This window comes from Falco punctatus, assembly GCF_963210335.1.
Source record: "Falco punctatus genome assembly, chromosome: 13".
NCBI classification, from domain to species: Eukaryota; Metazoa; Chordata; class Aves; order Falconiformes; family Falconidae; genus Falco; species Falco punctatus.
The window spans coordinates 28,242,082-28,256,300 of NC_137593.1; the positions used below are offsets into that span (position 1 = coordinate 28,242,082).

At 45.7% G+C, this 14,219-nt stretch overlaps 1 protein-coding gene across 1 annotated transcript in view; it reads right to left on the minus strand.

The window, feature by feature from the left end:
* CLDN18 (claudin 18) overlaps window positions 1-14,219 on the minus strand; it is an 88,104-nt gene that overhangs the window by 35,689 nt on the left and 38,196 nt on the right. The window contains exon 2 of the mRNA XM_080409888.1: window positions 1-14,047. This exon is cut by the window's left edge and continues 15,196 nt beyond it. The gene's annotated coding sequence lies outside the window, so the exon portion shown is untranslated. The remainder of the gene's footprint in view (window positions 14,048-14,219) is intronic.

The window sequence follows — 14,219 nt, forward strand, 5'->3', positions numbered from 1 at the left end:
GGACGCTTGCCTGGGGTCTCCCAGCTGGCAGCTGAACTACCACCCAAGTGCACATGGATGGAAGGCCACCAACTCAGCCTTTGTCATCTCCTGCAGTCGAAGGACTGTGGTCCTGGGGCTTAATCCCCCCTCCTTATCAATGTCAGTTCCACTTCAGCCATCTCTGCATCACAGGTGTAAAGACTCGCTACACGCCGGTGTCAGTAATAAGCTAGGCAGTGATTTCAGAGGCATTGCTTACACAGAGGCATGCTTGCAGTGGGTTGCAGCAGGTACTGACTCGAAGCTTCCCTCGCCTGGCTCCACGCCCCCACCAGACATGCACTAAATGCCAAACTCAATACAGAAAATAGCCAGCCACAGAAAAACCAAGCCCAAACTATTTCCCCATTCCCCATCCCTTGTCCTGCATTTTATGACCTCTTTCCAATCTCAAAGACCAGATACAGTGATAAACATGGGCAATTTGAGCCATGGAGAATATAGATCTCGGGTATTAGAATAACATGGGTGAATCATCATCCTGGGGACATCAGCCCCCCTGGCAGCCTGTTAACCTTTCAGCATTCGGCTCATTTCAAAGACACAAGGCAGATCAAGCTTTCATTGCCTCCGCAGCTACACGCTGAGGGATGCCTCCAGCACCAGGAAGGGCACGCCAGCCAAGCATGCTCAAGTGTGGGAACACACCCCACTGAAAGAAGGGACCCAAGAGGGATGATATTTCTGAAATAAGGGGTTGGGCTTGTACCAGTAGCATCTCCTGGTGGTGACAGCAAAGTGCTCACTGATCTCTTTTGTAGCGTCAGTATGTGTTTGGTTGCCCATACTCTGATGGCTCATTTTCAGCAAGGTTGGGCTGGGCTGGGGACAGGCAATAGGAGCTACCAGCTCCATGCCTTCCCCACAAACTGCTATGTCTAAAAGACATGCCCAGGGGACAAATTTAACATAGGGACTATGTGTCATACATCTGAGGCACGCTAGATGTGCTGTGGGAAATGGTACGGAAAAGCTGGGAATGGGACAGTTCTCCTATTACACCCCATGCTTGTTATTGCCCTAAAAAAAAAAAAAAAAAAAAAAAAAAGCTGCTGAGCCTCACATCTTGTGTTTCAGAGCATATTGGCCTATCCCACTGCCTACTGGGAAGATACATCCTGGCCTGGTTTCTAACTCTTTTTTTTATTATTATTTATTTAGTAATACTGCTTGTCTCCTAAGATGTACATTCCTGCTTCTCTTTCCATCTGCTCCCTTTGAGAATGAAAGCAAGGACAGGTCACTTGCCTTTTTATATGAGCATCTCTCTAAACATCTCCGAGAGAGAGAGAGAGAAAAGGAAACCAAAAACACAAAACAAAATCAGAGAACATTTTTAATTGGAAGTGTTTTGTTTTCACCAGGATTTTAACTTTGGAGAGTGCCTCACAAATACTCTCTCAGGGTCCACTGCTGAACGGCTTTATTCCGCCGCAGGCAGGCTTTCATGGTGCAGCACAATAGCTTTTGTTTCAGAAGTATAGGGCAATGAGGACCTTGAATGCCAGAGGTCTGTATTATATCCATAACTGTAGATTTGGATGGTGGAACGGAGGTTGGGGGAAGGTGAGAATGAAAAATTTCTCCATTGTATAGATGGAGTCCTTCCAGCAAACACTGGCACAATAGGAAGCACATTCTTAAGAGCTGAAGCAGACTCTGGATAAAGACTCACTCATTTTGTACATAATGGTCCCTGTGCTTTAACCTTGTACAGCTGCTATGACACCTGCTTTTCAAAGCCATTGTCAAAGAACAAGCAGAGCTTTGTCTGCTGTATACATTCTGCGCCACACATGTTAACATTTCTCTTTTTGTATTTACTTTTGTTTCCCCCACCTTCTCCCTCCCTCTTTTTTTTTTTTCTTTTTCTTTTTTAAACATAACAGTTATGAATGAATGGCTGAAAACTAATTTCAGCCTTGATTCCGGCAACATCATGTCCAGTCTGAAAGTCTGAATGCATTGTAATGCAGAATAAAGGGCAGATATTAGACTGGGGAGTACTATTTTCCTTTTCTATCAGACTATCAGTCTTTGTATCTCTGCTTCCTCCTCTTCCCCCCGCCATTTCCCTCCCTTTCTACCTCTCTCGTTTGAAAAGATGGGCAGAACCCATCAGCTCATCTCCCCTCCAGCAGAAACAGCTGGAGGACTCCGTGGCACTGGCTTGCTCACCACTGTGACTCACCAGGACGCATCTGGGATGGACAGTAGGAAGTCCGGGTCACCAGTGCTCGTGATGAGACGGGAAAGGTTTCGGGCACCACAGACCTCAAGTGGCCTTTTCTTGAAGGCAAGAACAAAGAAAGCCTGCGGCACACGGGTTCTCTCTCATCTTCCTCTCACTTTGTGATCTGCAGTGGAAGCAGGGCAAAGACATTGCGTCCCCAATTACCTTAAAGCTCCTTCTGTTCCAGGGTTCCTTAGCTGAGTAGGTGCTGGCTACAGGGGGCAACGGGACTAAGAAAAACTTCTACTGATCTATCAGGAAGTAAATGAATGATGACCCCAGCCAATGGAGCAGCTAAAAAGCAGGCCCCAAGATCTGGTAGCGAATCATATAATGACAAGGTTATTGATGATGCCCACTTCATGGAAATATCTGTGAAGTGGCGAGTAATCTTCCAATGCCTCATCCCATGGGTGATGGCCTCTGTCATACAGCAGATCATCTCTATAGGGAAGACGTTCTGCCTAGTTTTCTTCAATGAGCAGAATCAGGACCGATTGCAGCCATCTGTTTGCATCTGTTTCTTCTCTGACCAGGACAGGTTCCAGCTTTGGCAGAGGCTTAAAACTGTGGTGATGCTGTTAACTATATCCTCTTATGAACACACACAAAGGAACGCCAGAGTAGGAGTGGATGGCCAGAGGTAAAAACAAGTGATTTGCTCACATCAGGTTGGTTATTCCGAGCATGTTGCCTTGCCCCTGAGCAGTACAAGTTAACAGGTCCAAGGTGCAGCAAAACCTTTAATAACCACCACCATTAAAATTGTCTGGGCTTTATGCTTGCATTTGTTTTTGCGGCTTGGGAGGTTTCCTTTGGTTTGTGGCTACAAACCCAGCTCTGCTCAAAGGCGGATTTGGAGGGCTGCAGGGAAATGTCTCCTCCTCAGCTAACCTCCCTTCCCAGAGTGTGAGCACAGCTCCCGCAGGAGGGGTGGGGAGAATCCCCAGTGCCCAGACTCTCCATTAGATTCAGCCTTTTTCTGACACTGGTATGACAGTGGCATGAGAAGAGACAGTAACGACAGTGAGAAGTGTGGGGTAGGTGTGATTCCCAGGTCCTAAACACTAGACATCCGTTTTCCATTTTTCAAAGAAAAAAGAATAAAAAAAAAAGAGGCCAAACCACAAAATTAAAGGCAGAAGGCTGGCTTCTGGAACTCCTACATGAGTTTTGTTTTATTCATGCTTGCTTTCATTCCTAATTATTGATGGGAAGTGCCTACCGCATTCACTTGATCTTGAGCGTATTCACACTTGGGGAAGGAAAAAATCCATTGATATATCCAGAAGACATCCACTGTCTTCAGAATGTGAGCAGCTGGCAGGGCAGCAGGCAAAAAAAGAGGGGCCAACTGGAGTAGGGCTAAACCCTGAGCTTCTGCTGGGCACAGATCTCGGATACTGGGAGGGATTCGTGGGCACAAAAACTGCCTTAGGACTGTTCATCAGAACTGCTGCCTGAGACGAGAAACTTCCACAGGACTCTCACGAGATCAGTGTTATTTCTGAAACATCATATCCTTTACTGACCTGAAATCAAGGCGTTATTTCTTTTTAAAGTACGCTTCTCATTCGACTGGTTTGGCATGGAGCTTGGACATGTGCACCTTTCAAGTCCAGACACTGGGCGCTGAATGGGAAATAGTTGAATGAGAATCGTGAGAAATTATAACACAACTGTTTAAAAACAAGTCTCAAAGTTTTCATGCCAACCTCCTGAATTAAGCAGCCTAACTCTTAGCTAGGGATGCATGGGACCACAGTGCTGTGCAAGTCCACAAGTTGGAAGGGAGGTGTGAATCCCAGCAGACTGAATTTCCTAATAGCCATAGAAGTAGAAATGTTTCTTCAACAAAATAAAAAAAAAGGGGGGTGGGGGGGGGAAGAAAAAGCAAAGAAAGAGCTAGAGTGGGTGCAACTAGCACATTCAATACTCAGTCCTCTTTCATCTCAGACCCCCAAGAACATCCACGCCTTCATATCTAGGCTGTTAATAGAGCATGAGACAATTCAGGCACAGAGCCATCCGGAGCATAATCCTGCCATTTGAAAGCACATAAAGGCACTTCATAGCAGCAAGTGTCAATAGCCACTCCCCTATTGATATAACATCCCTTCCCTCCTCCATAAACTCCATCTGGCAAAGAAAATAAACAAGGGCTATATGAAATCTAACCCCAGCATAGCTATAAAAGATGCTTCATAAAAAAAAAAAAAAAAAAAAAAAAAAAGTTAATCTGCTAATTCAAGCTCAGGTCCCTGCTCCTTGTTTCAGCAGTGTGTACACACAACAGTTCCAGTTAGGGCAGAGGGGGAAAACACAGCTCACATCCTCCACCACATAAGCTGCTGGGAGACCTGTCAGATAACAGGTAAAAGACCTAGTGGAAGAGGAAAAAGGCAGATGCTGAAGGAGCCTTGAATCCATCCATAGTCCCATTGCAGACCGCTGGACAGCCCTGCATCCCATGCTTTTTTTGCATCCCCAAGTCATTCAGCAGCAGAGCCGGAAAGGGACATGGATCAGAGATGTGCTGCCAGAGGACTTTGGAAGGGAACCAAAACCCAACTTGCTGCAGACACATAGCTTGTCCCAGGGCTCGCTGCAGCCGTGGCTGGGCCCCAGGTGATGCTCAGCCTGCTGAATCTGCCTCTCACGCCCCAGCACCCTGCCCCGTGGGTAAAGGCAGTGCTGGCACTGCAGCAAGGTTTCCTGCAATGCTGGGCTCTGCCTGTCAGACAAAAGCACCAAAACACATCACTGTCCGTTTCAAAATGCCCTGCAGTCACCCTGAAAGACTTGAGGTCTCTGCTTTTCCTGAGGAGTAAGGAGTGACAGGCAGAGGGTAAATATGAAAACCCCTAAGGAGTGATCAAGGAAGAATCTAGGCACCTACATCAAGAAACATAGACCACAAGAGCTCTCTTTTGGCAGCTGGGTGTCTGCTAGCATCTAAATCCCTGCTAGACCACACAGGCAGAAGCACTGCCCTTACACAAGGGCTGGCCAGTCAGGATGCCATGCGTTCTCCAATGTGCAGGGTCCATTAGAAATACCTGAGCCAATTTCTAGGAGCGTCTCAGGAGAAGGTCTAATCTGCTGAGCAGAGGAGGGCTGGATATGCCTTCCCCAGTCACATCAAAGTGGTATAACGAGCAGTGCATCTTTTGCAGTGTCCCAGCAGCCTGGTTAACCATGCCCAGCAACATGTTTGAGACGTGAACACCAGCCTCAGAGCAGGTCCTTATTTTGTGCTACAAGAACATGCCTCCACCAGAGTCACCTTTTCTCTAGCCTCAGCTTAGGTGTTTCCTAGGCTTTCCCTACTGCCACAAAACTCCATGCGCTTCCTGCAGGGGTTCTCTTGGCTACCAGCTGTCCTGCTCCACCTGAGAGAGGTCTAATCCACCCATCCTGAGTTCATGAAACCCATTCTCAAGCAGGGGAAATGGAGCATCACTAAACATGTGCCCTTCTCTGGATCTCGGAGTGTGATTTGAGAGAAAGGTCGAGACTCCTAAAACTTATAAACCTTTCCCAGAGTCCTTGTAGGATTTAAATCTCCCTCCTACCCGTCATCCTAGGTTCCTAGAAGTATTTGGAAGGGTCTTTCCCTTTGTTTCTAGGAGCCAGTGTTTTAGGGAGCTTCTGGTACCAGTCACTCCCAGAAAGCTATGTGGGCGAGATTATCCCAAAAGAAAAAACACAAAATAAGTGAATTACTGTAAAACTGGCAAAAGGCACCTTTGCTGTCCTGATGGGGCAGAAGGATGTACTCCCCTTGCATGGAAGCAACCAGAAGATATAAGAAGAGACCTTCAGAGGCCAGAGATGGGGTGAAGCAGAGGTGACTTAGCTGTGTCCAGTTTTTTGCATCAGTCGTATGAAATATGATTTGCAAGAAGAGTGACCCTGATTGGTTAATGAACATCTCTCAATTTACAGCAGCAAAATGCTGGGTGCTATCAAATGCAACCCAAAGTTAAAGCTATGACTGCTTTAATAATCAATGACTGCAGAGTATTTAAAAAAACAGCTAAGCTTTCAGGGGCTTAAGACTTATTGCTCGCATTTTCTCAGCTTTCTTAAAGAAAAAAGGGGTGTTGTAGAAAATGGTCAAATTTATCATTTATAGCAAAATATTAATGTAGCAGCAGGAGACTTGATGTGGCCATCTATCTACAAGCATTCAGACTTCAAAGGAAGCATAAACACGAAATTAATGGTTTGTCTAGTGTAAAGGAAAAATAAATGCAAATGTAGCCTCATTAATACCAAGTGGGTGACTTCTTGGTTTATGGGGTTTGGATTGATTTTGTCAAAGGCCAATAGATTTATTAAAAATGTCTTTTAAATTTAGCATCCGTATACCCATTAGTTGAAAGAAATAAAATTCTCTGCAATTGCCACCACCTCTCCTCCTCCTCTCCCCCCTCCCTGGATGTTGTTTTACCTAAATAAAGTTCTTGCATTAGGACTCACTTTCATACTGAAATATGTCTCTTGTAGGAGCCGCTATAAACGTCAGCATTTTCCACAGCGTTAGTTTATGGGCAGAGTGAATTTTAATGGCATCGTAATCTCGCTGCAATCAATTGTGGTACATGGGGGGGGAAACCTTAGGGAGTTATTAACCAGAGCTCTGCATCACTCCCAGTGCTCAGGAGCTTTCAAAGGGTGCTTGGAGGATTTTTTTTTGTTTTCTTTTTAATACCTATTCACAAAATATTTGTTCTCTGCTGTTCCACCTCATTTCTCACGGCTCAAAGTGGGCTGAGAGGATCCTAACTCCTCAGGATGTGCTTTCTGGCTGGGACATGGCATGTCCATCCTCTGCCAGACCACCAGACCAGGTTGGGATGCTTTCGAGGTGTCATATAGACAACAATGGCAGCTGGTGGTTGCATAATCATGGTCCACAGGCTGGTGTGTTGTTTTACCCAATTTAACATTCCAGGATCTGATGATAAATCTACCAGTTGGTGCGGCACAGTGGCCGAGCTGATTTAACTCCTTCAATGTACACTGTCCCAACACACACCATCTTCTGCAATAAGGCACTTGCCCCAAACCAGTCATCAGCAAAATGGGCTTGTGCATCTCAGGCCCTTGAGCACATAGCTACCACAGCAGCAAACAGAAAAGAGGACGTGGGAGAACTCACCTTGAGCATCTGTGACCCACAAGGCAAAGGAAGAGCCTGAGCTTGCACCATGTAAGCTCCTTTTTCCTATGTCTTATGGCCTATCAACGCTGACAATACCCTGCACCGGTTTTCCACCACTCATGGCAAAGAAGCCACCTCAATCATGGAGCAAAGCTGTAGGATCATGTCCTCTCTGAGACAAACCCATAACCTAGCACAGAGCAAGATTAGCTGATACATAGCATGGGGTTTTCATTAGGAAAAGAGACTAATACAAACTTATAGTGCCATATTACACATTTTTGGGTTGCTGCAGGACCCAAGGTCACAATTCCCCACTCCAGATATCATTGAGAAGTTGTCCTGAAACACAGTTCTTTGGTTAAAGTTGATTTGCTCAGGCTGTTTTAGAGAATAGAACTTGCAGCAATATTGCTGTGCTCCCATGTCTGTACGGGAAAAGGGTACTTTGTTATGGGAGAGAAAGAAATGGAGAGAAACAAGAGATCTGGGCCCCAGGGATGTGCTTGGTCAAGTAAAAGACAAGATGAGGGAGACACAAGTAACTAGAAGAGAACAGACATAAACTCAGAAAAGGCCTGAAAATGGCAAGTTCAAAATCGCTGTTAACAAATGGGGATGTAATGTAATGGAGACACACACATATCAAATCTCTGTGGATATACAAGATATGAAGAGAAGAGGTCTTTGCTCATTTTTTTCATTAGCAATAAGTGGGGATGTTTCTTAGGATAAAGTTCACAAACAAAACCCACAAAAGCTGCACGAGGAGCATTCTTTCTCATATCTAGCTTATTTTATCTCTGTAACTCTGATCTAATTCTGTGTTTAAGCAGACTACAAGAATTAGGAAGTATGTCATGATCCTTTGAATCACCACATCTACCACTCAGAAAAAAAATGTGGCCCTGAAAAAGCAAAAAGAAATGAAGATATTTGATTTCCTAGGAATTGAAGTTTTACATACACCTGAATACTAGTGTAAAGGTTGCAAGGGGATCCACCTCCTCCAGCTCTAGTACAAGATGCCGCTTGAGTACTGTGATTTGTTCTGGCATTTTTGACAACTCTAGATTTGCTCTCTCACTGCAGATTTTCCTTCCACCGGAAAAAGAAACCAGGATGCAAGCAGATGTTTTGCTATTTGGTTCTAGAGTTCTGTATTGCGGCAAGCGATCATATATTTAGAGTATAGCTGGAGACCCCTTGAACCAGATTCACCATTCATAGTGCAGGACCAGCTACATACACCAAGGGTGTCTAAAGCGTGTAGGCAGACACAGGCAGACACAGATACTGGGCAATGAATGGGACAATTTCCCATAAAAGCTATCAAAAGAAAAAAGTGTATGCAAATGCATTTATTCCTAGAAAAATAACCAGGCTTCAGCCTGTGGACTTCCATTAAAAACAGAAATGTTTTCAGTACAGTGGAGTCCCTGAGTATCTGCAGTCCATCTGGTGAAAGCTCCCACACCATACACCCCAACACGCTTTCACTGTTTGCTGTGCGAATTCCTATTAAAAGTGACCCCATCTGCTGTCACTATCAATGCATAAATCTCCAGGCTGACAGCGATTAGCAGAAGACAAACGGTCAAAAAAACATAACACTCTCCTTGACCTAGAAATCATCAATTCAGGAAAGCATCTGAAAACACCCTGGAACCTGTCAGCAGAGCTGGGAGAGGAACAAGTCTCCCGACTCATTTAAATCTTTTAGATGCAAAATGTTTGTCCTATGTGGACAGGTCAAAATCAAAACCAAAATAAGAACAGAAAACTCAACACCAGCCTTGGCTTTGTGCACACAGGTGCTTTGTTTTCTCAAACCAGAAACAAAATATTTAGAGTAAAAAAACCTGATTAGGTTTCTCATTTGTGCCCACATCCAAACGCAAACCCTCCTTCAAGGGGGAAAGTGGATGTTTTAAACTGAAAATGCCATTTCTGCCATTGCAGAAAGATTCCCCAGTCACTAACACAAGCCAGAGCTGACCCCTTCCATGGAAATCTTCCTAGCCAGGTTTTTCTGAACGTGCAGAATAGTGTGAGAAGGAACCAGCCCCATTAGCAAAATGCTTGCCAGGGCACTTACGGCGCCCATTCACCTTGCAGCAGGGATGAGGAGTTCTGGCTGAGTCCACACAGTCTGGAGCAGGTGCCTCGAGTCCTCCCTCAGACTAGGCAAGCCAACTTTTGGCACGGCCAGAGCACACTTTCCAAAACGTGCCAAGCCTCTAATGCCCAAAAGCCCCCAGCCTGCATTTGTAGCTCAGCATGGCAAGCAGGAGGCAGAGCGTGCCATGCTTGCAGGGCTGTGGTGAGACGTGTGAGGTGGAGAGGACAGGCAGGGGTTGACAAAAGAAACCCAAACAACAAGAAGCAGCAGGATGCTAAATAAAAGCTGGGGCCAATCTCGCCTCTCCCTCAGTGAATCTGTATTGTTCCTTGTACAGAGAGTGGGAGAATTAGGGTGTCTGATGGTAGAAGAACTCAATTGCAAAGAAAATCTGAGTACACATGACCATGCCAAATCCTCTAGGGGTAACCCAGCAAATTAACTGAGATGTGTGGTAATGAAGAAATAGGTGGAACAATCCCTCGTCCTATGGCAGTTGCTGTCTAGGACGTGTGCCTCGTGGGAGCCTTGCTCAGGGCTCAGTCTGCCTCAGGGTGGCTGGGTCTCCTGGGGAGGAGCCAGCCTCAGGTCCCAGACATGCCGTGCCATTAGCACCCACCTCAAATGCCTCCCACTTCAGACCTCTTAAGAAAAAAATATTACATTTCAGGAGTTCAGGGCATGGCACCCTCTGTACACAGACCTCAGCATTAGGAGCAGGGAGAGGTGGACTGTGCTGTCATTCAGTACCTTCCAGGGATGGGTTTCAGGAAAGCAGCCACCTCCTGTTGCTGTAGCACAGAGATGGCTCATTGTCTCCCAAAACAAAAGACAACTGTAAACCAGGTCACCTGGATGATTTTGGATTCACCAGCACCTACTGATACAAGATGACTGCCAACCCTTGCAGCCAGTACCAAAGCACTCGCCGAGACTTCCCTCATTCCTAGCTGAGGATGGACCCTGAAGGAGGTCCAGAGCCCCCTCTGCCACAGCTCAGCTGAGTCTGCTGGGCTGCCTCTCCCTCTGTCCTCTGCGCAGCCTCCTCTGGAGCGATGGTCAGCCCTTTCATCAGGCACTGAGCACAAGGGAGCTGCCCAAATGGTTGCCCTTAATGAAAGCTTTTGTCTGGCTTCAGAAGGAGCCAGTAAATACATCTGGCTGCTGCTTCTCTTCCTCGCTATAAGTGCTTCAGGGCCATTCTGTGCTGCCCACACTGACAGCAAACAAACAGAGGATCCAGCTGCTTTTCCCTTTCTCATTTCTTCTTTCTAATAGGGCTCAGAAAAAAACGATGAACTACTGCAGTAAGAGCATTTATGTTACATCTGCAGCATCTATAATGTTTTGGCATGCTTGCAAAGTAAGAGGGACCTCCGTTATTTTGCAGCCATCCAGTTGGACAACCCTCAAGCCTTGTCTACACTGCTGCTACCATTATCCTGACTAGACACGTGGGGACAAATCCAAAACACCAGAGCAGAGCTAGTCTGTGGTGAGAGAAATCAGCTTATACAGCATTCATTGCACAGGTAAGGCCACCGTGTAAGAAAAACAAGATTGTGATGTTTCTTCTCCAGCCTTTAAAATTCAGAAAAAAAGATGAGACATGCTTAGGGAACATGCTCTCAGTATATCCCTTCTCACATCTTTCTTTTCATATTTTAAAATTAAATGTGGAACAATCCAGGGTGGTTTTTTTTAAAGGTTATATTAAAATGAACATATTTTTGCAAAATGTACCTTCTTAGTATGTTTAAATACAGTTTTCATGCTCTGAAAAATCTCAGCAAGGGGAATTTATTTCTGGTCCTTTTGAGATGATTCTTTGAGCAGAGCTATTCCAAAGCCTGGGGTTGCAAAGAGCTGGGTGTGAACTTGCTTTCTGTCCTACTGGTAGTTTTTCTTCAAGCTGGTAACATGCTCCATGGGGCAAGATGAGGAGAGGAAGATGAAGGGCTTTTTTCCTGGAGACTGATGCTGTTAATCATTCTTTCTTTTTTGCTTAGTGCAAGCAAGCATGGGGCCTTCCACCAAGCCCAAGTATGCCAGTCCGGTCTGGGACTGGAAACCCTCTCAAAAATGAAGAACAGATAGGATCTACAGCCACATACTTACTAAATATGTTTCTTAGATTTGGGGGCCAGTAGAAATGTCCTGCTAAATATCTACTAAATTAGCCTTAATCTGGTCAATCTGTCAAGCCAGCAAGCTTTTTCCCATTACAGTATGACACTCAATAACACGTCTCCCTCCCCTACGTAGCCAGCCTGGTGCCAGGTATTCAAAGCACAGCACATCTTCCCCTCTGTCTCCAAATGCAGCCATTTACCATCTTCCCCCAGTGAGCACCTGTGATCCGACAGGCAAGAAGCTTCCATGAAATGGACTTTGGTGGGATACACCCTGACAGCTCTGCATTGTCCCCTCTCTCTGCTTCCAACCAGCCTGCACTAGAGTTCACAGTGCTCTGAACCCTACCTCCAGCAGGCATGTTTAGACCCCATGACAAGGCACGGTCTTGCCTGATGCCGATGCGCCTCTTCCAGAAGGGTTTAATAGTCTTTCCTCGCATTCGTATTGCTCCTGGTGGAGTCTCACAAGGACTGAATTTGCCTCACTTCCCTCCGAGCTGAGCAAAAACACATTGCTTATCCAACAGCAAGTCCCAGATCCATCCTGCAGCCTCACAAGAGGCCGGGCATTCAATTAACCATGTGGTTAACCACAGATAAGGTAAATTAATCTGCAGTCTGCCTGTCCTATGTTACTGCAGCTGGAATAATTCTCTACAACACCCCAATAAGTAAAACGAAAATTTTCACCCTTCCATGTCATCTGACAGGCAAAGTTTGCAGGTTTCCCTCCCTCGTGCATGCACATGTTCCCTCCATCCCTGGTCAGATAGCTGCAGACCTTCCTACCTGGTCCGAATTGCCTAAAGGGCCCCTACACACTTCACGCACCAGCTGCTTAGGAAAGCAGGTCTTCATCCTGCGTGTATCAACATGAGCCTTAGATAATAAACGGAGGACTAGAAGAAGAGAGAAATCATCAGGGCTGTTAATTTGACACCGACTCTTTTGATCTCCTCTTTAGATCATAAGGAAAGGGTAAGTGTGCTTCCTTTTAATCTTCACTCCCGCACTTTAAAGGCCTCAATAATGTTCCCACCAACCAGATCATTTTAATTTGCAACTCTAATTAATCTGTGAATAAATATGCTTCGGAGAGGTGGATTGATTTAAATGAGGGCTGTCTTTTCACCTTTAATCTATAATGCTGCATTTCTCTCTCTTGAGAAAATAGCTGCTAGCTTGCACTCTCTCCCTTTCTCCCCAAGTTCATGCAAGGCTCCTTCTCCTCTTTTTTATTATTATAAAATAATGGCTTCAGCAGGTGAATAAAAGGTTAGGCAAGTTTGACAAAAATTGGAAGCTATTCACCCTTGCTACCTTTAATCTACTGCATTCTCCTCCTAATGAGTGTAAATTACCCAAGCTATTTCACAGAGTCTTTATATGGTATAATACCAGCCGGCAGGCCATTCTCAGAAGGGCGTTTTTATATTATTAGTATTAGTATTATCTTTAATCTTTTGTGGTGTGAAGAATGAGGACAACACGAGGATCCACACAAAGCAGTAGGAGCCAGGCAGAGGGGAACCTGGCAGGGCCCGCTGGCCGGTGTGAAGGAATGGGTCCTCCATCAGAAGGCTCTGGCAGCCAAGTGACATCCTCGTAGGATGGAAATCCACCAAAAAAATCCAGCCTCATTTGCTTTGCAAAGCTTGGCTAAAGTCACATCTGTATGTCCGAGTTTTCTATACCAGTCATTAGTGGCTTCAGCCAGGGTTGTGACAGCGAGATACCAGACTCCCTCATATGCAGTCTTCTAGCACCAGTTTGCAGAACCAAGGTCCCAAGGTCTAGGCATAGATACAGCAAAGATCTGCCCATGTGGCGCTGCTCGTGGGCACGCGGTTTGCCACCTACCTCCATGGCAGAGAGGGGCAGACAAATGCTGCCTCTAATGTGAACAGAAAATCCCATCCTCAGATGGTCCTGTTTCAGGAACATGAGAGATCTGGGAAGTGGTGGAGCCAGCCCACTCACGAGGATGTTGGGTAGCCACTATGTGCATCCACAGCAGGGGCAGCAGCATTAGAGGAGCATCCTGCAGGACAAACTTGCAAGCTCTGAGGACTGAAGAGATGAAGAGGAAAGCTAAACTAAAACATCCCTCACAGCCTCTGGTGAACAATAAACTGAGGGGAAATCTGGGAGGAAATCTTGCAACATAGACGTCAAACTAGCCAATACCACCAACATAAAGACGTAACTCTGGCCATCAAGAAGAAATCAAAGTAGGGTTACATGCGAAGGAGCTCTTCAGAAGTCAGTCTCACATCTTCACTGATGATCTGGAGAAGGCATTTGAGACGTTTCTCCTGGACTTACTCCAGTCAAATCTGAAGCAGCTGTGAATGACAGTTACAAAGGAGCTACAACATACAGGATTTAGGAAAAGTGCAAAGTGTCTCACTTTTGGGATTAAATATCCTGCAGCACTCATACCCAATGTGAAAAAGAGCCTGGGAAGCTATGGCGTGAGCAAGAACTTTGCCTTCAGGTGAGCACCATGTTAAACTT